Source organism: Aegilops tauschii, chromosome 7, assembly GCF_002575655.3.
Source record: "Aegilops tauschii subsp. strangulata cultivar AL8/78 chromosome 7, Aet v6.0, whole genome shotgun sequence".
NCBI lineage: Eukaryota > Viridiplantae > Streptophyta > Magnoliopsida > Poales > Poaceae > Aegilops > Aegilops tauschii.
Window position 1 is genome coordinate 483,712,047 of NC_053041.3, and position 24,646 is coordinate 483,736,692.

The following is a 24,646-nucleotide window of genomic DNA, read 5'->3' on the forward strand; positions in this document are numbered from 1 at the left end:
CCTTGTCCACGGACCAATCAGAACGCAATACAATATTATGACCAATTAAATTGGTCGTGATAAATTTAAAAATAAGATGTTAGATCATCTCAGCTATTTACTTGACCTGAGAAATTAGAAAAAATGAAACAAATGAAAAACCTTCTCATCATGTCATCAAATGTGACCTAGTTTTTAGAAGAAAAAAATAACAAAATAGTAATAAGGAACTTTTCATTTTCTTTGCACGAAAATTCATTTTTCATTTTTCTAAAATACCAAATATTTGTTGCAAAATTGTATCAAATCATTTTTCTAAAATACTAGACTATAATTAATGTACAACTAACCAAATGGTTGGGTGTCAAAACTTTTGATCCACCTCTCGTGAAAAAGACAAATTTCCGCCGATTCAGCTAGAAGCGGGTCAAATTTGAACTGCAACTGCCTCATAGCTTGCTCTTTATTTTTTTCCAAAAATCATTTCTAGGTACATAAGTATCTATTTAATCATAGAAACACCAAAAAAATTTCCAAGATTCAACCACTAGCTAGGAACGGTCATTCCCGCCGTTTTGACCGCATTATGAAACGAGCATAAAAAATTCAAAAAAAATCAAAAAATTGGAAAACCTTCATATTCTGTCATTATATGTGACTAAGTTACCAGGAAAAATAATAAACTTGTAATACCGAAATTCTTTTAAAAAAGTGTTCTCAGAAATGAGCTATCATCTCTGAAGATTCATGGCTTTTAAGCCAAATGCTCAATCTTCTGGCCACATTCATGGCATAGTTTGTTCAAATGATCTCATATTGTGCACAAGGGTGCATCTTGGAATGACAAACAATGTTGCCTAAGGAAGTTATCATTTTCTTTGCACGGAAAATTCATTTTCCATTTTTCGAGTGCCCGAAAAGAGGTTTTTTTGTGAAAGACCTACCAAATATTTGTTGCAAAATTGGACCTAATCAATTTTCTAAAATAGTATGACATATTTAATGCACAATTGACCAAGTGGTTGGGTGTAAAAAGTTTTGATCCACCTCTCGTGAAAAAGACAAATTTCCGCCGATTTAGTAGGAAGCGGGTAAAATTTCAACTGCAGCTGCCGCGTAGGTTGCTCATTATTTTTTTCAAAAATCATTTCTAGGTACATAATTATCTATTTAATCAGCGAAACACCAAAAAAATTCCAAGATTCAACCACTAGCTAGGAACAGTCATTCCCGCCGTTTTGACCGCATTTTGAAACGGGCATAAAAAAATCAAAAAATTGAAAAACCTTCGGATTGTGTCATCATATGTGACCAAATTTCCATGAAAAATAATAAACTTGTAATACGGAAATAATAAAAATTGTTCTAAAAAATGAGCTATCATGCGTGAAGATTCATGGATTTCAAGCCAAATGATCAATCTTATGGCCACATTCATGGCATAGTTTGTTCAAATGACCTCATATTGTGCACAATGGTGCATCTTGGAATTCCAAACAATGTTGCCTGAGGGAGTTATCATTTTCTTTGCACGGAAAATTCATTTTCCATTTTTCGATTGCCCGAAAAGAGGTTTTTTGTGAAGGACCTACCATATATTTGTTGCAAAATTGGACCTAATCAATTTTCCAAAATACTAGGACATATTTAATGCACAATTGACCAAGTGGTTGGGTGTAAAAAGTTTTGATCCACCTCTCGTGAAAAAGACCAATTTTGGCCGATTCAGTAGGAGCGGGTAAAATTTCAACTGCAGATGCCTCGTAGTTTGCTCATTATTTTTTCCAAAAATCAGTTCTAGGTACATAAGTATCTATTTAATCAGTGAAACACCTAAAAATTCCAAGATTCAACCACTAGCTAGGAACGGTCATTCCCGCCGTTTTGACCGCATTTTGAAACGGGCATAAAAAATAAAAAAAATCAAAAAATTGAGAAACCTTCGGATTGTGTCATCATATGTGACCAAGTTTCCACGAAAAATAATAAACTTGTAATACGGAATTATTTTTAAAAAGTGTTCTAAAAAATGAGCTATCATGCGTGAAGATTCATGGCTTTCAAGCCAAATGATCAATCTTATGGCCACATTCATGGCATAGTTTGTTCAAATGACCTCATATTGTGCACAGTGGTGCATCTTGGAATTCCAAACAATGTTGCCCAAGGGAGTTTTCATTTTCTTTGCACGGAAAATTCATTTTCCATTTTTCGAGTGCCCGTAAAGAGGTTTTTTTGTGAAGGACCTACCATATATTTGTTGCAAAATTGGACCTAATCAATTTTCTAAAATACTAGGACATATTTAATGCACAATTGACCAAGTGGTTGGGTGTAAAAAGTTTTGATCCACCTTTCATGAAAAAGACCAATTTCGGCCGATTTAGTAGGAAGCGGGTAAAATTTCAACAGCAGCTGCCTCGTAGTTTGCTCATTATTTTTTCCAAAAATCAGTTCTAGGTACATAAGTATCTATTTAATCATAGAAACACCAAAAAAATTCCAAGATTCAACCACTGGCTAGGAACGGTCATTCCCGCCGTTTTGACTGCATTTTGAAACGGGCATAAAAAATTCAAAAAAAATCAAAAAATTGGAAAACCTTCGGATTGTGTCATCATATGTGACCAAGTTTCCAGGAAAAATAATAAACTTGTAATACGGAAATTATTTTAAAAAAGTGTTCTCAAAAATGAGCTATCATGCGTGAAGATTCATGGCTTTCAAGCCAAATGATCAATCTTATGGCCACATTCATGGCATAGTTTGTTCAAATGATCTCATATTGTGCACAAGGGTGCATCTTGGAATGACAAACAATGTTTCCTAAGGGAGTTTTCATTTTGTTTCCAGGGAAAATTCATTTTCCATTTTCTGAGTGCCTGAAATGAGTTTTTTTTGTGAAGGACCTACCATATATTTGTTGCAAAATTGGACCAAATAAATTTTCTAATATAGTATGCCATATTTAATGCACAATTGAAAATTGGTTGGGTGTCAAAAGTTTTGATCCACCTCTAGTGAAAAAGACAAATTTCCGCCGGTTCAGCAGGAAGCGGGTCAAATTTGAACTGCAGCTGCCTCATAGTTTGCTATTTATTTTTTTCCAAAAATCATTTCTAGTTACATAAGTACCTATTTAATCATAAATACATGGTTTGGTGGCGATACGTCGAGGTTTGGACGGTGGTTGAGGGCCCCAACTCTAGAGCGCGTAAACTCGCATGCTCGCCGCGTGGTCACCGCGTGACCGTGGCGTTGCCATGTGTTCTGGGCGGCCTAGGCATGTCTAGTGGGTTGGGCACTCCCCAAGTAGGTGGTACGAAGAAAATCACAACATCATATTCTCACGAGGAGACCGATCGATGCTCAAACATGAATAAGCAACCAAGTGTTTTATTAGCGGTACGGGAAATGCACATGGCTAATGGGCGTGAGTTTTGGCTAAGGAAGATCAGTTACTAAGAAGACCGTCTTCACAAATTTTCAGCTCAAAAGGAGGAGCCTAGGTGGTACTTGCTTTGCAAAGTACCACGCTGGACATAAATACAAATGTTGAAGCTGGGCTCAAAATAATGAATGGATTGAGCTGGCATTTGGTGTAGGATGGTTATTTGGGCATAGGAAAGCACTGTAGAAAATGGATACCATTTGGACATGCCAAAGTGGTACTTCCTTCACAAAGTGTTTTTCTGAACAGAATAGGAAAATGAATATTTTTGAATTATTTTTGAACTAGGCAAGGAAGGTTTTTTATATATTTGACGAAGATATGACCCAAAGAATTTATGAGATTTTTTTGGGAATTTCGGGAATGACAAAAATATAGGTTGCTTCACAACCTAGGGCAAAAACTGCCACATGGACATGACACATAGGCAAAACTGATGAGGTGGTGCCTAGTCATAGCAACCCACCACAATTTACAAGGTTATGACCATCTATATTGGTCATGATCAGCTAGAAATAAGGCAGCGAACCAGTGCTATCTACTTTATGACCATTTCATGTAAGGAAATTACGACCTTTCTGACCAAAATGGTCGTTATAGTTTAGGATTTAGAGCCCCCCGAACAGCTTTTGACCAATTGGTCTGAAATGGTCATAGATCTATGACCAATTCTTCCAGGGTCACTTACAGAAGGTCACTAGTTGACATATTTCTTGTAGTGCTCGTCTCTTTTGCTCTACAGGTTCAGTTCCATTGTGTACAATAACTGACATGCATAGGAATAAAACATAGTGAGATTATTTAAGGAGTGCATGCACAAATCTAGAGTGATGGTAGGAAACTGTGGATAGACCCAAAACCAATGATAGCAGACAGATAATAGCTTTAGTTAAAAAATACAGATAATGGCTCCTTTAAAGTTTGTTTGCACCCAACATGAAACTCATAGTAGACACCCGAGATTAACCAGATAGTAGACATATAGTACTGATTGCTGCCCCAATATGTACCCCACAACCATTTAAAAACTCAAGTTTCAGCATAAGTTTGGACCTGAGTCGGAGTCTAATAGGTGAACACGACGATAAAGTAGCATGTCATCATATTAAGCAATGCATAACGTAAGCAGACACGAAAGAGTGCGACCTCTCTTGCGGACAAGTGTAGTCCTCGAGGTCATCTGCTCAGTTGATGATGGTAATGCAGTTGTCGTGGCTACCAGCAAGACATCTGCTTCACCAGGTAGCATTGTCTGCTCTGAAGACCTTGTTTTCACTCCAGATTTCTCCATCACCAATTCAAATGGCTGATGCACAGGAAGAGCAGTTGAATATAAAAACATTGTCGACAAAAGCAATGAGAAATACAAAAAAAGGATGGCATGATATAATTCACATATATGACGCTTGCCTAAACAACATGGCATTGCATAATTCACATACATAATGCCTTGCAACAAGATAACATTGCATAATTCACCTATATATTGTCTTGCAACAAGATGACATTGCATAATTCACATATGTGGCATTCACACAAAGCATGTCTAAACTAAGCAAATGACATAGCAATGCAAGATACCATACGCACGATATGAGCAACATAACCCTGCCAAGTTAGGGCATGCACCTCGGGGGGGAAATATGACTGGTCATCTGTCTCTGAATCCTCCTCTGAGGAGCTATCACTAACCAGCAAGACATGCGCTTCATCAGATCGCATTGTCTGCTCTGAAGACCTTGTTTCCACTCCAGATTTTTCCATGACCGTGCTGAATGGCTGATGCACAGGAAGAGTAATTGAATGTACTAAAATTGTTGACAAATTTAACACGTAATAAAAAAATGATGGCATGATATAATTCACATATAAGATGACTCGCTAACCAGGGTGGCATTGCAAAATTCACATATATGATGCCTGGCTAGACAAGATGGCATTGCATGATTCACATATACGGTAAAGAAACTAAAAAGATGGCATTGACACAAAGCATGTCTAAAGAAGCAGATGACATCTTTAATGTATACAGTAAGCAATGCAAGGCACCATATGCATGATATTACCAACATCAGCATGCCAAGTTAGAGCGAAGACCTCATGGGGTAAATAGGAGTGGTCTTCTCCTTCTGAATCCCCCTCAGAACAATTATCTTCCTCTTGATTATGATCCGAAATGGGTAGAGGGGGGCTGCCTTTGCACCCACCATGGAAGGACGTCTGCATGAAATTTTATTGCCACGCAAGGCTCGTCTCTTTTGCTCTACATGATCAGTTCCATTGTGTACAATAACTGGCATGCATAGGAATAAAATGTTGGGGAACGTAGCAGAAATTCAAAATTTTCTACGCATCACCAACATCAATCTATGGAGTAATCTAGCAACGAGGGGAAGGGGAGTGTATCTACATACCCTTGTAGATCGTGATGCGGAAGCGTTGCAAGAACGCAGATGAAGGAGTCATACTCGTAGCGATTCAGATCGCGGTTGATTCCGATCTAAGCGCCGAACCACGGCGCTTCCGCGTTCAACACACGTGCAGCCTGGTGACGTCTCCCACGCCTTGATCCAGCAAGGAGAGAGGGAGAGGTTGGGGAAGACTCCGTCCAGCAGCAGCACAACGGCATGGTGGTGATGGAGGAGCGTGGCACTCCAGCAGGGCTTCGCCAAGCACTGCGAGAGACGAGGAGGGAGACGGGTAGGGCTGCGCCAAAGAGAGAGACGTTCTCATGTCTCTGGCAGCCCCAAAAACCCACTATATATAGGGGAGGGGAGGGGCTGCGCCCCCGTCTAGGGTTCCCCCCAAGGGGTGCGGCCAGCCCTAGATGGGACTTGGAGGGTCGGCCAACGGGGGAGAGAGGGGGGCGCACCACTAGGTGGGCCTTAGGCCCATCTGAGCCTAGGGTTTCCCCCTTCCCTGCGCCTTGGGCCCCTTGTGGGAGGCGCACCAGCCCACCTAGGGGCTGGTCCCTTCCCACACTTGGCCCACGCAGCCCTCTGGGGCCGGTGGCCCCACCTGGCGGACCCCCGGGACCCTCCCGGTGGTCCCGGTACGTTACCGATAGCACCCGAAACTTTTCCGGTGACCAAAACAGGACTTCCCATATATAAATCTTTACCTCCGGACCATTCCAGAACTCCTCGTGACATCCAGGATCTCATCCGGGACTCCGAACAACATTCGGTAACCACGTATATCTATTCCCTATAACCCTAGCGTCATCGAACCTTAAGTGTGTAGACCCTACGGGTTCGGGAACCATGCAGACATGACCGAGACGTTCTCCAGCCAATAACCAACAGCGGGATCTGGATACCCATGTTGGCTCCCACATGTTCCACGATGATCTCATCGGATGAACCACGATGTCGGGGATTCAATCAATCCCGTATACAATTCCCTTTGTCAATCGGTATGTGACTTGCCCGAGATTCGATCGTCGGTATCCCGATACCTTGTTCAATCTTGTTACCGGCAAGTCTCTTTCCTCGTTCCGTAACACATCATCCCGTGATCAACTCCTTGGTCACATTGTGCACATTATGATGATGTCCTACTGAGTGGGCCCAGAGATACCTCTCCGTTTACACGGAGTGACAAATCGCAGTCTCGATTCGTGCCAACCCAACAGACACTTTCGGAGATACCTGTAGTGCACCTTTATAGCCACCCAGTTACGTTGTGACGTTTGGTACACCCAAAGCATTCCTACGGTATCCGGGAGTTGCACAATCTCATGGTCTAAGGAAATGATACTTGACATTAGAAAAGCTCTTAGAAAACGAACTACACGATCTTGTGCTAGGCTTAGGACTGGGTCTTGTCCATCACATCATTCTCCTAATGATGTGATCCCGTTATCAACGACATCCAATGTCCATGGTCGGGAAACCGTAACCATCTATTGATCAACGAGCTAGTCAACTAGAGGCTTACTAGGGACATGGTGTTGTCTATGTATCCACACATGTATCTGAGTTTCCTATCAATACAATTTTAGCATGCATAATAAACGATTATCATGAACAAAGAAATATAATAATAACCAATTTATTATTGCCTCTAGGGCATATTTCTAACAGTCTCCCACTTGCACTAGAGTCAATAATCTAGTTCACATCGCCATGTGATTAATACCCAAGAGTTTACCAGAGTCAATAATCTAGTTCACATCACCATGTGATTGCAATGAATCCAACACCCATGGGGTTTGTTCATATCTCGCTTGTGAGAAAGGTTATTAGTCAACGGGTCTGAACCTTTCAGATCCGTGTGTGCATTACGAATATCTATGTCATCTTGTAGATGCAGCTACCACGCGCTACTTGGAGCTATTCCAAATAACTGCTCTACTATACGAACCCGGTTTACTACTCAGAGTCATCCGGATTAGTGTCAAAGTTTGCATCGACGTAACCCTTTACGACGAACTCCTTTTCCCCTCCATAATCGAGAAAATTCCTTAGTCCACTAGATACTAAGGATAAGTTTGACCGCTGTCATGTGATCCATTCCCGGATCACTATTGTACCCCTTGACTGACTCATGGCAAGGCACACTTCATGTGCGGTACACAACATAGCATACTGTAGAGCCTACGTCTAAAGCATAGGGGATGACCTTCGTCCTTTCTCTCTCTTCTGCTGTGGTCAGGTCTTGAGTCTTACTCAATACTCACACCTTGTAACACAGCCAAGAACTCCTTCTTCGCTGGTCTATTTTGAACTCCTTCAAAATCTTGTCACGGTATGTTTTCATTTGAAAGTACTATTAAGCGTTTTTTATCTATCCTTATAGATCTTGATGCTCAATGTTCAAGTAGCTTAATCCAGGTTTTCCATTGAAAAACACTTTTCAAATAACCCTGTATGCTTTCCAGAAATTCTACATCATCTCTGATCAATAATATGTCAACAACATATACTCATCAGAAATTCTATAGTGCTCCCACTCACTTCTTTGGAAATACAAGTTTCTCATAAACTTTGTATAAACCCAAAATCTTTGATCATCTCATCAAAGCGTACATTCCAACTCCGAGATGCTTACTCCAGTCCTTAGAAGGATTGCTGGAGCTTTGCATACTTGTTAGCATCTTTCAGGATTGACAAAAACCTTCTGGTTGTATCACATACAACCTTTCCGCAAGAAAATCGTCGAGGAAACAATGTTTTGATATCCTATCTGCAAGATTTCATAAATAATGTAGTAACTGCTAATACAATTCCAACAGACTCTTAGCATCGCTACGAGTGAGAATGTCTCATCGTAGTCAACTCCTTGAACTTGTCGGAAAACATCTTAACGACAAGCCGAGCTTTCTTAATGGTGACACTTACCATCATTGTCTGTCTTCCTTTTAAAATCCATCTGCACCCAACAGCCTTACGACCATCAAGTATTTCTTCCAAAGTCTATACTTTGCTTTTATACATGGATCCTCTCTCGGATTTCATGGCCTCTAGCCATTCGTCGGAATCCGGGCCCACCATCGCTTCTCCATAGCTTGTAGGTTCATTGTTGTCTAGCAACATGACTTCCAAGACAGGATTACGTACCACTCTGAAGTAGTACGCATCCTTATCGACCTACGAGGTTTGGTAGTGACTTGATCCGACGTTTCATGATCACTATCATAAGCTTCCACTTCAGTTGGTGTAGGTGCCACAGGAACAACTTCCTGTGCCCTGCTACACACTAGTTGAAGTTATGGTTCAATAACCTCATCAAGTCTCCACCATCCTCCCACTCAATTCTTTCGAGAGAAACTTTTCCTCGAGAAAGGAACCGTTTCTAGAAGCAATTACTTTTGCTTCCAGATCTGAAATAGGAGGTATACCCAACTGTTTTGGGTATTCTTATGAAGATGCATTTATCCGCTTTGGGTTCGAGCTTATCAGCCTGAAAGTTTTTCACATAAGCATCGCAGCCCCAAACTTTTAAGAAACGACAACTTAGGTTTCTCTAAACGGTGTCATCTCAACGGAATTGCGTGGTGCCCCCTTTTAAAGTGAATGCGGTTGTCTCTAATGCCTAACCCATAAACGATAGTGGTAATTCGATAAGAGACATCATGGTATGCACCATATCCAATAGGGTGCAGTTATGATATTCGGACACACCATCACATTGTGGTGTTCCCGGCGGTATTAATTGTGAAACACTTTTCACAATGTCTTAATTGTGTGCCAAACTTGTAACTCAGATATCTCTATGATCATATCATAGACATTTTTTCCTCTTGTCACGATGATCTTCAACTTCACTCTGAAATTACTTGAACCTTTCAATAATTTAGACTTGTGTTTCATCAAGTAAATACACTCAGCATCTACTCAAACCATCTGTGAAGTAAGAACATAACGATATCCACTGCATGCCTCAGCACTCATTGGACTGCATACATCAAAATGTATTACTTCCAATAAGTTGCTCTCTTGTTCCATCTTACTGAAAACGAGGCCTTTCAGTCATCTTGCCCATGTGGTATGATTTGCATGTCTCAAGTGATTCAAAATCAAGTGAGTCCAAACGATCCATCTGCATGGAGCTTCTTCATGCGTTCTATACCAATATGACTCAAATGGCAGTGCCACAAGTATGTGGTACTATCATTACTATTTTATATCTTTTGGCATGAACATGTGTATCACTGCGATCGAGATTCATTTTAGGTGCAAGACCATTGAAGGTATTATTCAAATAAACAGAGTAACCATTATTCTCCTTAAATGAATAACCGTATTGCGATAAACATAATCCAATCATGTTTATGCTCAACGCAAACACCAAATAACAATTATTCAGGTTTAACACCAATCTCGATGGTAGAGGGAGCATGCGATGCTGGATCACATCAAGCTTGGAAACACTTCCAACACATATTGTCATCTCACCTTTAGCTAGTCTCCGTTTATTCCGCAGCTTTTATTTCGAGTTACTAACACTTAGCAACCGAACCGGTATCTAATACCCTGGTGCTGCTAGGAGTACTAGTAAAGTACACATTCATATAATGTATATCCAATATACTTCTGTCGACCTTGCCTGCCTTCTCATCTACCAAGTATTTAGGGTAGTTCTGCTTCAGTGACCGTTCCCCTCATTACAGAAGCACTTAGTCTCGGGTTTGGGTTCAACCTTGGGATTCTTCACTAGAGCAGCAAATGATTTGTTGTTTCATGAAGTATCCCTTTTGCCCTTGCCCTTCTAGAAACTAGTGGTTTTACTAACCATCAACAATTGATGCTCCTTCTTGATTTCTACCTTCGCGGTGTCAAAGATCGCGAGTTGCTCAAGGATCATCATGTCTATCCCTGATATGTTATAGTTCATCACAAAGCTCTAATAGCTTGGTGGCAGTGACTATGGAGAACCATCACTATCTCATCTGGAAGATTAACTCCCACTCGATTCAAGCGATTGTAATACTCAGACAATCTGAGCACATGCTCAACGATTGAGCTTTTTTCTCCCTTAGTTTGCAGGCTTAAGAAACTTGTCAGAGGTCTCATACCTCTTGACGTGGGCACTAGTCTGAAATCCCAATTTCAGTCTTTGGAACATCTCACATGTTCTGCGACGTTTCAAAACCGTCTTTGGCGCCACAATTCTAAACCGTTAGCATTACGCACTGAACTATCACGTAGTCATCAAAACGTTTATGTAAGATGTTTTGCAACATCTACAGACGACGCTGAGGTTCATCACACCGAGCGGTGCATTAAGGACTTAAGTCTTCTGTGCAGCAATGAGGACAATCCTCAGTTTACGGACCCAGTCCGCATAATTGCTAGTATCAACTTTCAACTAAATTTTCTCTAGGAACATATCTTAAACAGTAGAACTAAAGCGTAAGCTATGACATAATTTGCAAAGACCTTTTGACTATGTCCATGATAATTAAGTTCATCTGATTATTCAATGAACTCCCACTTAGATAGACATCCCTCTAGTCATCAAAGTGATACATGATCCGAGTCAAACTAGGCTGTGTCCGATCATCACGTGAGACGGACTAGTCATCATCGGTGAACATCTCCATGTTGATCGCATCTACTATACGACTCATGTTCGACCTTTCGATCTCTTGTGTTCCGAGGCCATGTATGTACATGCTAGGCTCGTCAAGTCAACCTAAGTGTTTCGCATGTGTTCCGAGGCCATGTTTGTACATGCTAGGCTCGTCAACACCCGTTGTATTCGAACGTTAGAATCTATCACACCCGATCATCACGTGGTGCTTCGAAACAACGAACCTTCGCAACGGTGCACAGTTAGGGGGAACACGTCTCTTGAAATTTTAGTGAGGGATCATCTTATTTATGCTACCGTCTTTCTAAGAAAATAAGATGTAAACATGACAAACATCTCATGCAAATCATAAAGTGACGTGATATGGCCAATATCATCTTGCGCCTTTGATCTCCATCTTCGAGGCGCGGCATGATCACCTTCGTCACCGGCATGACACCATGATCTCCATCATCATGATCTCCATCATCGTGTCTTCATGAAGTTGTCTCGCCAACTATTACTTCTACTACTATGGCTAACGATTAGCAATAAAGTAAAGTAATTACATGGCGTTTTCATTGACACGCAGGTCATACAATAAATCAAGACAACTCCTATGGCTCCTGCCGGTTGTCATACTCATTGACATGCAAGTCGTGATTCCTATTACAAAAACATGATCAATCTCATACATCACATATATCATTCAGCACATCCTTTTGGCCATATCACATCACATAGCATACCCTGCAAAAACAAGTTAGACGTCCTCTAATTGTTGTTGCATGTTTTACGTGGCTGCTATGGGATTCTAGCAAGAACGTTTCTTACCTACGCAAAAGCCACAACGTGATATGCCAATTTCTATTTACCCTTCATAAGGACCCTTTTCATCGAATCCGATCCGACTAAAGTAAGAGAGACAGACACCCGCTAGCCACCTTATGCAACTAGTGCATGTCAGTCGGTGGAACCTGTCTCACGTAAGAGTACGTGTAAGGTCGGTCCGGGCCGCTTCATCCCACGATGCCGCCGAATCAAGATAAGACTAGTAACAGCAAGTAAATTGAAAAAATCGACGCCCACAACTACTTTGTGTTCTACTCGTGCATAGAAACTACGCATAGACCTAGCTCATGATGCCACTGTTGGGGAACGTAGCAGAAATTCAAAATTTTCTACGCATCACCAAGATCAATCTATAGAGTAATCTAGCAACGAGGGGAAGGGGAGTGCATCTACATACCCTTGTAGATCGTGATGCGGAAGCGTTGCAAGAACGCGGATGAAGGAGTCGTACTCGTAGCGATTCAGATCGCGGTTGATTTCGATCTAAGCGCCGAACCACGGCGCCTCCGCGTTCAACACACGTGCAGCCCGGTGACGTCTCCCACGCCTTGATCCAGCAAGGAGAGAGGGAGAGGTTGGGGAAGACTCCGTCCAGCAGCAGCACAACGGCATGGTGGTGATGGAGGAGCGTGGCACTCCAGCAGGGCTTCGCCAAGCACTGCGAGAGACGAGGAGGGAGAGGGGTAGGGCTGCGCCAAAGAGAGAGACGTTCTCATGTCTCTGGCAGCCCCAAAACCCCCACTATATATAGGGGAGGGGAGGGGCTGCACCCCCATCTAGGGTTCCCCCCCAAGGGGTGCGGCCAGCCCTAGATGGGACTTGGAGGGTCGGCCAAGGGGGGAGAGAGGGGGGCGCACCACTAGGAGGGCCTTAGGCCCATCTGAGCCTAGGGTTTCCCCCTTCCCCCTTCCCAGCGCCTTCGGCCCCTTGTGGGAGGTGCACCAGCCCACCTAGGGGCTGGTCCCTTCCCACACTTGGCCCACGCAGCCCTCTGGGGCCGGTGGCCCCACCTGGTGGACCCCCGGGACCCTCCCGGTGGTCCCGGTACGTTACCGATAGCACCCAAAACTTTTCCGGTGACCAAAACAGGACTTCCCATATATAAATCTTTACCTCCGGACCATTCTGGAACTCCTCGTGACGTCCGGCATCTCATCCGGGACTCCGAACAACATTCGGTAACCACATATATCTATTCCCTATAACCCTAGCATCATCGAACCTTAAGTGTGTAGACCCTACGGGTTCGGGGACCATGCAGACATGACCGAGACGTTCTCCGGCCAATGACCAACAGCGGGATCTGGATACCCATGTTGGCTCCCACATGTTCCACGATGATCTCATCGGATGAACCACGATGTCGGGGATTCAATCAATCCCGTATACAATTCCCTTTGTCAATCGGTATGTTACTTGCCCGAGATTCGATCGTCGGTATCCCGATACCTTGTTCAATCTCGTTACCGGCAAGTCTCTTTCCTCGTTCCGTAACACATCATCCCATGATCAACTCCTTGGTCACATTGTGCACATTATGATGATGTCCTACCGAGTCAGAGATACCTCTCCGTTTACACAGAGTGACAAATCCCAGTCTCGATTCGTGCCAACCTAACAGGCACTTTTGGAGATACCTGTAGTGCACCTTTATAGCCACCCAGTTACGTTGTGACGTTTGGTACACCCAAAGCATTCCTACGGTATCCGGGAGTTGCACAATCTCATGGTCTAAGGAAATGATACTTGACATTAGAAAAGCTCTTAGCAAACGAACTACATGATCTTGTGCTAGTCTTAGGATTGGGTCTTGTCCATCACATCATTCTCCTAATGATGTGATCCCGTTATCAACGACATCCAATGTCCATGGTCAGGAAACCGTAACCATCTATTGATCAACGAGCTAGTCAACTAGAGGCTTACTAGGGACATGGTGTTGTCTATGTATCCACACATGTATCTGAGTTTCCTATCAATAAAATTTTAGCATGGATAATAAACGATTATCATGAACAGAGAAATATAATAATAACCAATTTATTATTGCCTCTAGGGCATATTTCTAACATAAAACTATGTAAGGAGTGCATGCACAAATCGAGAGTGATGGTAGCAAACTGTGGATAGAACCAAAACCAATGATAGCAGGCAGATAATAGCTTTAGTAAAAAATACAGATAATGGCTCCTTTAATGTTGGTTTGCACCCAACATGAAACTCATAGTAGACACCGGAGATTAACCAGATAGTAGACAGATAGTACTGATTGCTGCCCCAATATGTACCCCACAACCATTTAAAAACTCAAGTTTCAGCATTAGTTTGGACCTGACTCGGAGTCTAATAGGTGAACACGATGATAATGTAGCATGTCATCATATTAAGCGACGCATAACGTAAGCAGACACGAAAGAGTGCGACCTCTCTTGCAGACCCGTGTAGTCCTCAAGGTCATCTGCTCAGTTGATGATGGTAATGCAGTTGCCGTGGCTATCGGTGACGGGGAAGAAGATCTGAGGCTGCGAAAGACAGTCTGGAGAGCGGATCCCTGCTGTGGTGAACCCTTCCATCGTTGGAGCAGCTGAGCTGGGGTGGAACACAGCGCCGCAAGAGCAGGACAAACCACACAAGGTTTTCTTTGACACATATCTCTAACAGAAGTAATTGAGTAAGGGCTTGTTTGAATTTGAGGATTCTAACAATGCAGGGATAGGAAATAGACAGGAATAGGATAGGAATGCACGTGCAAAACAGATAATTTAAAAACACAGGATTTCTGCCAATCTGGGTGTTTGATTCACAACAATTGGAAGATCACAGGATGCAAAAAAGCATGGTGAGATTAAGTCAAACCACAAGAAAATGTACGGTTATAATGCTATTATGCTACTATCTCTTAGTCTTGTGCTTGATGAATAGGAATATGAAAAGGAGGAGAAGTGGAAATTAGAATTCCTATAGTTTTTCTTTCAAGGAGACACTAAAGGAACAAATCCTACAGTTTTCCTTTGCTCCATTCCTTTGCACCAAATTCATGAAAAGTAGTACCATACGAAACTCTCCAATTCCTTTGTTTTTCATTCAATTTTCCTTTCAAGCACTGGCGATTCTAGTAGGCAGGCTTGAGCAAGGAAAAGCCTACAATAAAAAAATGTTTTTGTGCTACTTCTATTACTTTGGACCCAGGCCACTGCCCTACTAGCTCAACTCTCAGGGCCATCGACAAATGCACACCTCAAACGCACAGAGATAAATAATGATGGCGTTCAAGAGAGTCCATCACGGATAGCTAAGTTGCCTGGTACCTCACTGCTTGTCATATAGTAGGATAAAATAATCGTATTTCCCGTTACTCCGTGTGCTCAATGGACAATATATATAACATGTAGAGTAAAAAAGATATGCAACAAGTGTACAACCTCTTTGGCGAAGCCATGTCGATCTCAGCGTGATTGGGTTGGCCGGTGAAGATGCTCCAGCTGACTTGGCTGTCGGAGGAGGGGAAGAAGATCTTAGGCGTCTGGAGATGGAGCCCGAGGTACTGCTCCACTATGATGGAGGGTTTCGTCGTTGGAGCAGCTCCGGTGAGTTGTACGATGCCGAGGCTGAAGCAGGAGAAGAGAGACAACGTTAACCTGAGTGGAATTCTAATAGCATCTCCAATAGATGACGTAAAATACATAACCACAAAGTGCTAGATGTAAAATACATCAGCCACTCATCTCTAAACTTAACTGTCGAAACTGAATTTTACTGTCGAAACTGAACTTGACTGTCAAAACTGAATTTTGCTGTCGAAACTGAATTTTACTGTCGAAACTGAACGCACTAGAGGTGAGGCTACACGTCAGTCGACTGACTTTTTCATCTCTGGTCAGTCGATTGTGCAGCCGTTGGATACGAAATCAAGGGCCTGCAGTTCATCTTCAACCTCCACCCCCAGTGCCGCCAGCCACCACCGGCCAAACAGCCGCCCGCGGCCGGCGGTGCGCCGCCCCGCCCGCCCCAAAAACACTCCCCACCGCCGGTCCGCCACCGCCCCGGCCATCCCTCTAGGCCCCCTACGCCGAGCTTTTTCTCCGGCGATCCCCACGCCACCGCCCCACCATCGCCGGCGACCACTACCCCCACCCTGAACCCTAAGATAGATAGTGGCGTACCTCTCCAGCGAGCCACCCTCCACGTTGCGGCTGGTTCTTCCTTCACTCCGGCGAGCGCCCTACCCCCTGAAAATCGACTGACCCAAAAGTCGATTCAGTCGACTGAAGTGTAGCTAAATCGGAGCAGCAGCGCGAGCAAGAGCAAGAGCAAGAGCAGACCAGGCAGGGGACCGAGAGCAAGAGCAGAGCAGCAGCGCGAGCGAGAGCTAAAGCGGCAGCAGCTCCTACTGATGTGGACGTCGCCGCCGAGGGAGCGACGCCATGGAGGAAGTGGCCGGCGACGCCGCCGTGGATGGAGCCGCGCCGTGTCGGCTCGGGACCGAGCACCGGCAGCGCCGTGAGATCGAATCAAGAAGAAAATGCGTCGATTAGTGTACAACCTCTTTGGTGGTGCTGATTAGGCCGCAGCTTCATCCGAGGAAACGGTGATGATGATGCTCGTCCGGTGGTGCAGGTGAAGACGGCGGTGTGGGAATGGAGGTGGCGCGAAAGATGAGGGGAACGTCGGGGCAGCTCCTTAGAGGTGGAGGACGGGGTGGCTGAACCGGTGGGACGACCAGATCGACGACGGATCCTCATCCGGTACGGTGGATGAGGGACGTCGAGGTGTTGCTATCGACGATGTCGTCGGGGAAGAGGCTCCGGCTGGGTGGCGGACGGAGGAGGGTGTGGGGCTTCGCGGGTTTTCCCGGCCTCGGTGTACGAATGGGTGGGCGGATGGGATGGGAGTGGGGAAGCATGGCTTAGGGACGCGCTTGTCCGAAATGTGGGGTAAGTTATGAAAGTACCCCCACCGATTTGAGGCGGTTCTTTCGGTTCAGGGGTATCACGGGCATTTTGTGTGTCGGGATTTCACAGGAGGTGGGAGTTTTCGTGCGCGTTGTAATTTTGGAATAGCAAGGCGCGGGTTGAGATGGAGGGAGTTGTCGGAGCACAACGAGACAAAGATTTATCTTAAATATTTTGGGGTAACAAGGCACGGGTTGAAGAGGCGGGAGTTTCGCAGCACGATAGACAGAGACGCTAGCTTGAAATTTCGGCATAACAAGGCGCGGCTTGAAATTTCGGGAGAACAAGCTTAACGTGTACAAAAAAGAGACAATTTAGACTAGTATGATATACTACGTACAATGTGTTTAACACGCACAACACACATATAGACACCATGTAGACTAGTAAGGTACACGTGCATTGCACGCATGAGATTTGGCAACCAAATTATGAATAAATACCACATTATAGCATGTAAGCTTTGAGTCATATATGCATGATGTAGATGTTCGTTTAATTCTTATAGTTCATTTCATTCAAATCATCTAGTTTTTATAAGAAAGCTAATCTATTTTAAGATTCATGGAATTGTGCGTTGTAAGGCATAAAGTAAAAACAAATCATGTAGAAACATTTGGGCAATTCTGATACGGAAGATTCTAGAACAAAGAAGAAGTGCTTGTGTTTTGAGGTTTGTGCATTATGCTTAAGTTCAACCATAGAGTCTTCTAGATTGTACATGTGGCAAAATCTGGTGGAATCTAGATGATATCCAACGGCCAGTAGTGCTCAAATTTGCCAGCTCTGCACCATCGGATTGGCCGCATCCAACGACCATCTTTCAAAGTTAAAGTTATCCACACACTATCTAAAAATATAAAATATTATATATATATAGGGGTATAGATATAGATATGTGATGCGAAAGCCACGCATCATCTCCAATTAGAATAGTGTCTCCATGCACGTATGCAATGTGGCCAAATGATGTCTGCCATCAGTATCTCAAATTCAAACTAGTTTGACCTTGTTCAATGTGTATACATTACAACATGCTCGTTTCCAAACCACACCGCACAGATCTCCGTTATATTCATGCATGCATGGGTTTCAAACATCATGATCTCTTATTCAAATATTTGAATTCAACTTTACATTGATTATGACCTCACCTAGTATTTTACACCCACACACTGGTCTTCTCTTTATAATTGTACCACTAACTTTCTCTCGTGCATACATGCACACACACTACCAGTCGGCATTATCCATCGCACACATGCAATCTTTTTCTTCAGGTCGGTCTCCCATGAAGGCACACACACACACATCCTCCTCTCCATCATATCGGGCATTCTTTATCTCTCACGTGCATGCGCAACGATCGATGTTCCTCTATGTGTGTGTGTATATAGCTAGGTCTTTCATAGTTTTCCACATAAACGGATCAATCTATACATCTAGTGAGGTCTCACCCTCTTTCCCACGTCCACATCGATCAATCTATAACTCTCTATATAGGATTACATATATAGCTAATACACCCACATTAATTATATATCCAACGCCCCCTCTCATCATCCATGCCTTCCGCTTCATCTCTCAGACGCGCGCACAATGGCGAAGACAGGGGGCAGCAAGGGCCCTGCCCCCCTAACATCACTATATATCGAGGCTAATATGAATGTGATCATTAGACAATTGCTGGTAAAAATGGTTTAAGTTGATGAATTGGCCCTCCTCGTAAAGGATTAGCAATGCTTGGCCCCCTAGCTCATGGGACATTTTTCATGGCTCCGCCACTTTGCGCAACAGCGCACGTTCTCACCCCCTCTCTCTAAATATCGATCTCGCAGTTGTGCACTCCTTCATAGTCTTCCTCCACTCGGCCCCTCGCACCATCTTCTAGCCCCCCACCGGATTTTGCCACATGTACAATCTAGCAGACTCCATGGTTTAACTTAAGCATAATGCACAAATCTCAAAACAACAGTGGTTCTCCTTTGTTCTAGAATCTTCCATATCATAACTGCCCAAACTTTTTTTCTAGTTGAATTGCCATTATTTGTTTTTACTTTATGCTTTACAACGCACGAGTCCATGAATCATAAAATAGATTAAGGGCTTCTTTGATTCAAAGGATTCTCAAAGGAATTTTGGAGGATTCTAATCCTTAGGAATTTTCCTATCTTGGTTGTTTGATTCGTAGGATTGTAAACCATAGGAATTTTTCCATATGATTCATTTGCACTAGATTTCATTGGAAACATCCCATCCACTCAAACCTCTTTGAAAGAATTCTGCGTTTTTTCTATGCACAATCAAACACTCGTACAATCATGTAGGATTCAAGTCGACATTCCACTCTAATCCCATGTTCTTCCTATTCCCGCGTTTTGGAAATCCTACGAATCAAAGAGGCCCTAGGTTTTTTATAAAAACTAATTTATTTTGAATGAGATGAACTATAAGAATTAAACGAAGGTCTACATCAGGCATATATGACGTGGAGCTTACATGCTATAGTGTGGTATTTATTCATAATTTGGTTGCAAAATCTAACACGTGCAATGCACTTGTACCTTACTAGTACTTCGAGTATGTGCAAAACACAACGGCACGCTACACAGTGTCTCTCTTACAGTTCATGAAGCCACGTGGCACATGTGGAGGCGTTGTCGCGACATCCTTATGTGGATTGATCACAGTGACATGCTGCTGGTTCCAAAAGAATGCACTCATCCTCCCTGAGCCACACTGGCGGTACATGCACGAAGCGAAGATGTGCACGCACGCACTCATTCCCTCGCACGCACACGCGGGTACACGGGCGGACGCAATTTTGTACCAAGATCCACCCCATGTGATAATTTGACGCGTGTAAAGTCCTTCACTTCATTGCTGGTCAATTAATAGAACGCATGCAAATTGAGTGGACGTGAGGGTGGAATAAAGACATTACTACTCCACTGCACGCATGCGAGTAGTTAAATCATGGGTTGCTAGTAGTACTTCCATTGGTCTCCTTCGTATTTTGTGCCAATTTTTGACAGTAACATAGAGGGTGCTTGGATACGTTTTAGTCCCATGACTAAAAGTAGTGGGACTAAAACTTGCTAGCCTCATCCATGCTTGGATCCAAATACTAAAGAGACTAAAATCAAGTTAATGAGCATTTATTATCTTCCAAACCCTCCAATCCAGAACTCGCCTGTGTTAAAGGAGAGGAGTTAAATGAGGAGAGAGAGGACTAATCCACATTTTAGTAGGGGTACCCCTGACTAAAAATTTGTAGTCTCAAGACTAGTTTTAGCCCCTCTTTAGTCAGGGGTGCTTGGAACTTTAGCCTCTTAAAGAGACTATTTTTAGTCAGACTAAAATAAGTCCCTTGGATCCAAGCACCCTCTGTCATGGGTCTAAGACTGACAGTAGAATAGGGGGTAGGTATGTAGAGGCAAGATCCTAGCTATGGCGAAGTTGTACACACGAGTTTTACGAGTTCAGGCCCTTTGCGGAGGAAGTAATAGCCCTACGTCTCGGTGCCCGGAGGCGGTCGACTCGATTATGCGTGTGTGTGTTACAGGGGGTGCGAACCCTTGTCCCAGAGGAGGGGGTGGCTTATATAGAGTGCGCCAGGACCCCAGCTCCCCTCTGTTACACAGGGTTCAATGTACATAAAGAAGGAGCGTTACAGGTAACGTCCGTAATAAAGTGCTATAAATGATCATTAAGTCTATGAGTAAACGCCCGTCCGTTGCTGTGCAGAGTGACTTTAGATCTTCAGCATGTCGAGTGGTTTCTGTTACGGTCGAGTGACAGCGATTCTTCCGAGTGGAATGTTTCTGGTCGAGTGGATGATGGTACCCTTCAAATGCTTCTAACTTTGGGGTGATGTCCTTGGGGAGGGTGTCTAGGTCAGGCCTATAACCCTACCCTAGGTGCATAGCTTCATCATTAGCCCCCGAATGGTTCAGGGTTTGAGTGGAGAAGGAGTTGAAAATACTTCCGATTCAATTTTCGCGCTTCGGAAGTGTCTTGTTGGGATCAATGAATCAATATGGTGACACCAACTTCTTTTTCAGTCGCCTTGATCCATTCTTGGTTCTGTCGAGTGAACTTTTATTGAAAAAGTTTCTAGCGTTGATATGGAGAAAATATTCCGTCTGACAGGTTGCTCTGTTGCCCACGGATCTCGCAGAATTCGAATTTCGGGAAGCGCGAGAGGCGGAGGAGGCCGCCGTAATCGGGTTGGATTAGGCAGGGCCGCCTCAATTTCCGTGCCACCTTTTTCGCCAGGTATCACGCGCGCGACTATTGCGGGATTTGATAGGATCGCCCGGGTCCACGGGTCTGTCACTCAGAAGCAACCTCATATAAGGCGTCGGACTGGGGTTTTTGAACAGTGCGTTCCCATTCTTCCTCTTCCTTCTCCGTTTTCTCCACCGCATCCGCTCCTGCCCCGGTGCCGCTGCTCTGTTCAAGCTCCGTCCACTGCGATGGGGAAGGAGAAGACGGTGGCTTTGGAGCACGCAAAGAAGGCGAAGGGGAAGAAATCCAGCCGGGGCGGATCTTCGTCGAGGTCCGGTCTGCCGCGCGGCTACATCCAGGGCGATTGGATCCGGTCGACAGTTCGCCAGGACGACATCGATGATCTGGCCGAGGAGGGATTGATCCCCCATGGATCTGCTCGGCTTCCGGAGGGTGAGACTGAGCCCCGACCGCAGGAGGGTGAGTGCGTCCTCCTCGCCACTCACGTTGACCGCGTGTTTTCTCTGCCTCCTCATCCTTTTTTCCGAGCTTTCTTGAACTTCTTTGGAGCACAAATTCACCACTTTTCCCCCAACACCATCGTGTATCTTGCCACTTTCGTGTCTATGTGCGAGAATTTCTTGGGTTGTCGACCACACAGGGGCCTCTTCAAGCACATTTTCACGTGTCGCTCTCAGTCGGTCAAAAAAGCTAATCCGAGTGATGAGAGGACAAAAGTGATCCAGATGTGTGGGGGTCTTGGGATTCAGATGAGGGGTAAGAGCCTTTCCCAGCCATAACCCTTTCCGAGTCAGTCCGTGGGTGGCAGTCGACCTGGTTTTACTGCAAAGACCAGCCGACTCCAGGCCAGTCGACTGGACTTCCCCCCTTTTCTATGGCTCAAGTAGAGAAGCCCTCCACCTTGAAAGTGACCCCGAGGGAGAAAGCGGAGGTGAAGGTGCTGGTTGAGCAAGTAGTCCAGCTCATCCGTGATGGCGTGACCGGCATGGATATGTTGGAAGTCTTCCTCAGACGCCGCATTCAGCCGCTTCACGCCCGTGACCATCCGATGTGGATGTATTCAGGCATTGACGATTACACTCGGATCCATCCAGAAGAAGTCGACGAGGATACAGTGGAGAAGTGGTTGAGGGGTATCACTGGCAACAAAGATAACCCCAGGGGGCCAGGAGAGTCCCTCTACTCGACAACTCGTACGAAACAGACCAGGTCCAACTCTGAATTGCCGAGTGTTATCTTGATTCATCATGTAACTGCTTGTAATCAACCGACTAACTTTTGTCTTGCTTGTTGACTTCTAGGCCCTTACTGAGATGTATTCGATGCCCAACGGAGAGCAGGAGCAGGACCCAGAGGGGGAGGCGAGCGGAGGCGAGAGTGGCGAGTGGCATTCTGATGGTGAAGAGGACGAGGATAGCGACGACCTGAGTGATGAAGAAGAGGTCGACTCACCTCCCCATAGGGAAAGGCGATCCAAGCTCACTCACTATCCGGCAAGCGTCCGCGACAAAGCGACTGTTCAGACCAGGCAGTCATCAAAGCGTCCTCGGATCTCTTCTCCGACGCCGACTGAAAAGGCCCCGAAGCAGTCCAAGGTTGTAACACAGAAAACTCGGAAGGCTCTGCCCAAAATCAAAATCGACATCCCTGTTGCCTCTGCTTGAGTGTTCTATCTTCCTTTTTACCCGAGGTTCTGTGTTGTCTACTTTTTCCTTGGTTTGACCGAATGAATCTTGAAACTAGCAGTGCTGCTACCTCTGGGACTTCTTGTTACAAAAACGAGGACGAGGACGAGGACATGGAAGATGCGGTCACCTCCAACCCAAGTATAACCTTCGTGATCTTGTCTTTGTTTTGTCAATTGAACTGCGGTATAACCAACGAGGATGAATTTTTGGCGACTGATCCTTTTACAGCTCCTCCGAACGTCATTGATCTCCCAGACGACGACGAGGACGAGCCAGTGAGGCCCTTGGGAAGAAGAAGCAGGAAAACGTCCACTGGCAAGACACCTCAGTCGACGTCGGTGGCGGAACCGGTAATCCAGGAGGGCGGCGATGCCAATCGGACTTCTGTCACCTTCGCCATACCACTGTCGAGTGCTCAGCCTTCAGCGTCAGCCGCGCAAATTCCAGCCGATCCACCTTCACTTTTTGCTGCACATCACGTCCCAGAGGACCAGGTGGGTGCTGCCAAGGAAGCTATACGCCAGGCGGGCATTATGATGGAGCAGATGAAGATGGTCTGGGAAGCCAGCCAAGCTGCTTATGACGCCACCTCCGCTCTCCAGAGCAACGTCCAGGTTAGCAGATTGCCGACTGACTCTTTTAGCTTGTTCTGTTAGGATATGCTACCTGAAAACTTCCCTCGAGGAATCTTTGCATCTGTCTGTGTTTCGCATTCGTACACCCACTGGGTGTTTTGACTTGCCACTGAGCAAATTTGTATCTTGAGTCGACTAGGTTGTGTCGATTGGATCTTTTAACTAGTGGGGGCATGCTGAGTGCACCCACTGGGTGTTGTCCCCGAGACTTAGTTGTCTGCGGGCAGTCGACTGTAGTCTTAGTATTAGAATTTTCTCACTCGGCCTGGTCATACCATGTCGAGTGGAACCTGAACCAGTGGGGGCACGCTTAGTGCACCCACGGGGTGTAGTCCCCGAGACTGTGGTCGATTGCGGGCAGTTGGCAACGGTCTGAGAACAACTTGTTTTTTTTACACTCGGCCTGGACAGACCATGTCGAGTGGAAACTGGACTAGTGGGGGCACACTAAGTGCACCCACTTGGTGTAGTCCCCGAGACTACTGTTGGATGTTTGATTCGGCAGTAGTCTTAGATTTTGCTGAATTTATCAGACCATTGTTCTGAAGTAACCAGTCTTTCCATCTGTTGATTGACAGTCCTTTGATTACAGACATCTTGTGAATTTGGAGCTCATTTTGCTGACCTGGAGAAGAAGCAGATTCAACTCAACCTCGATCTGGAGCTCGCCAAGACAAATCTGAAGAAGGCCAAGGATGAAGCCGCTGGTAAGAAAAAACTTGTCGACTGATTTGTCTCTAAACCGGATTTTATTTTGCTTTTTCTGAATCGAGCGTTGTTTCTTTCAGAGAAACTTAACCAAGCTCTGGCGAAAAAGGACCA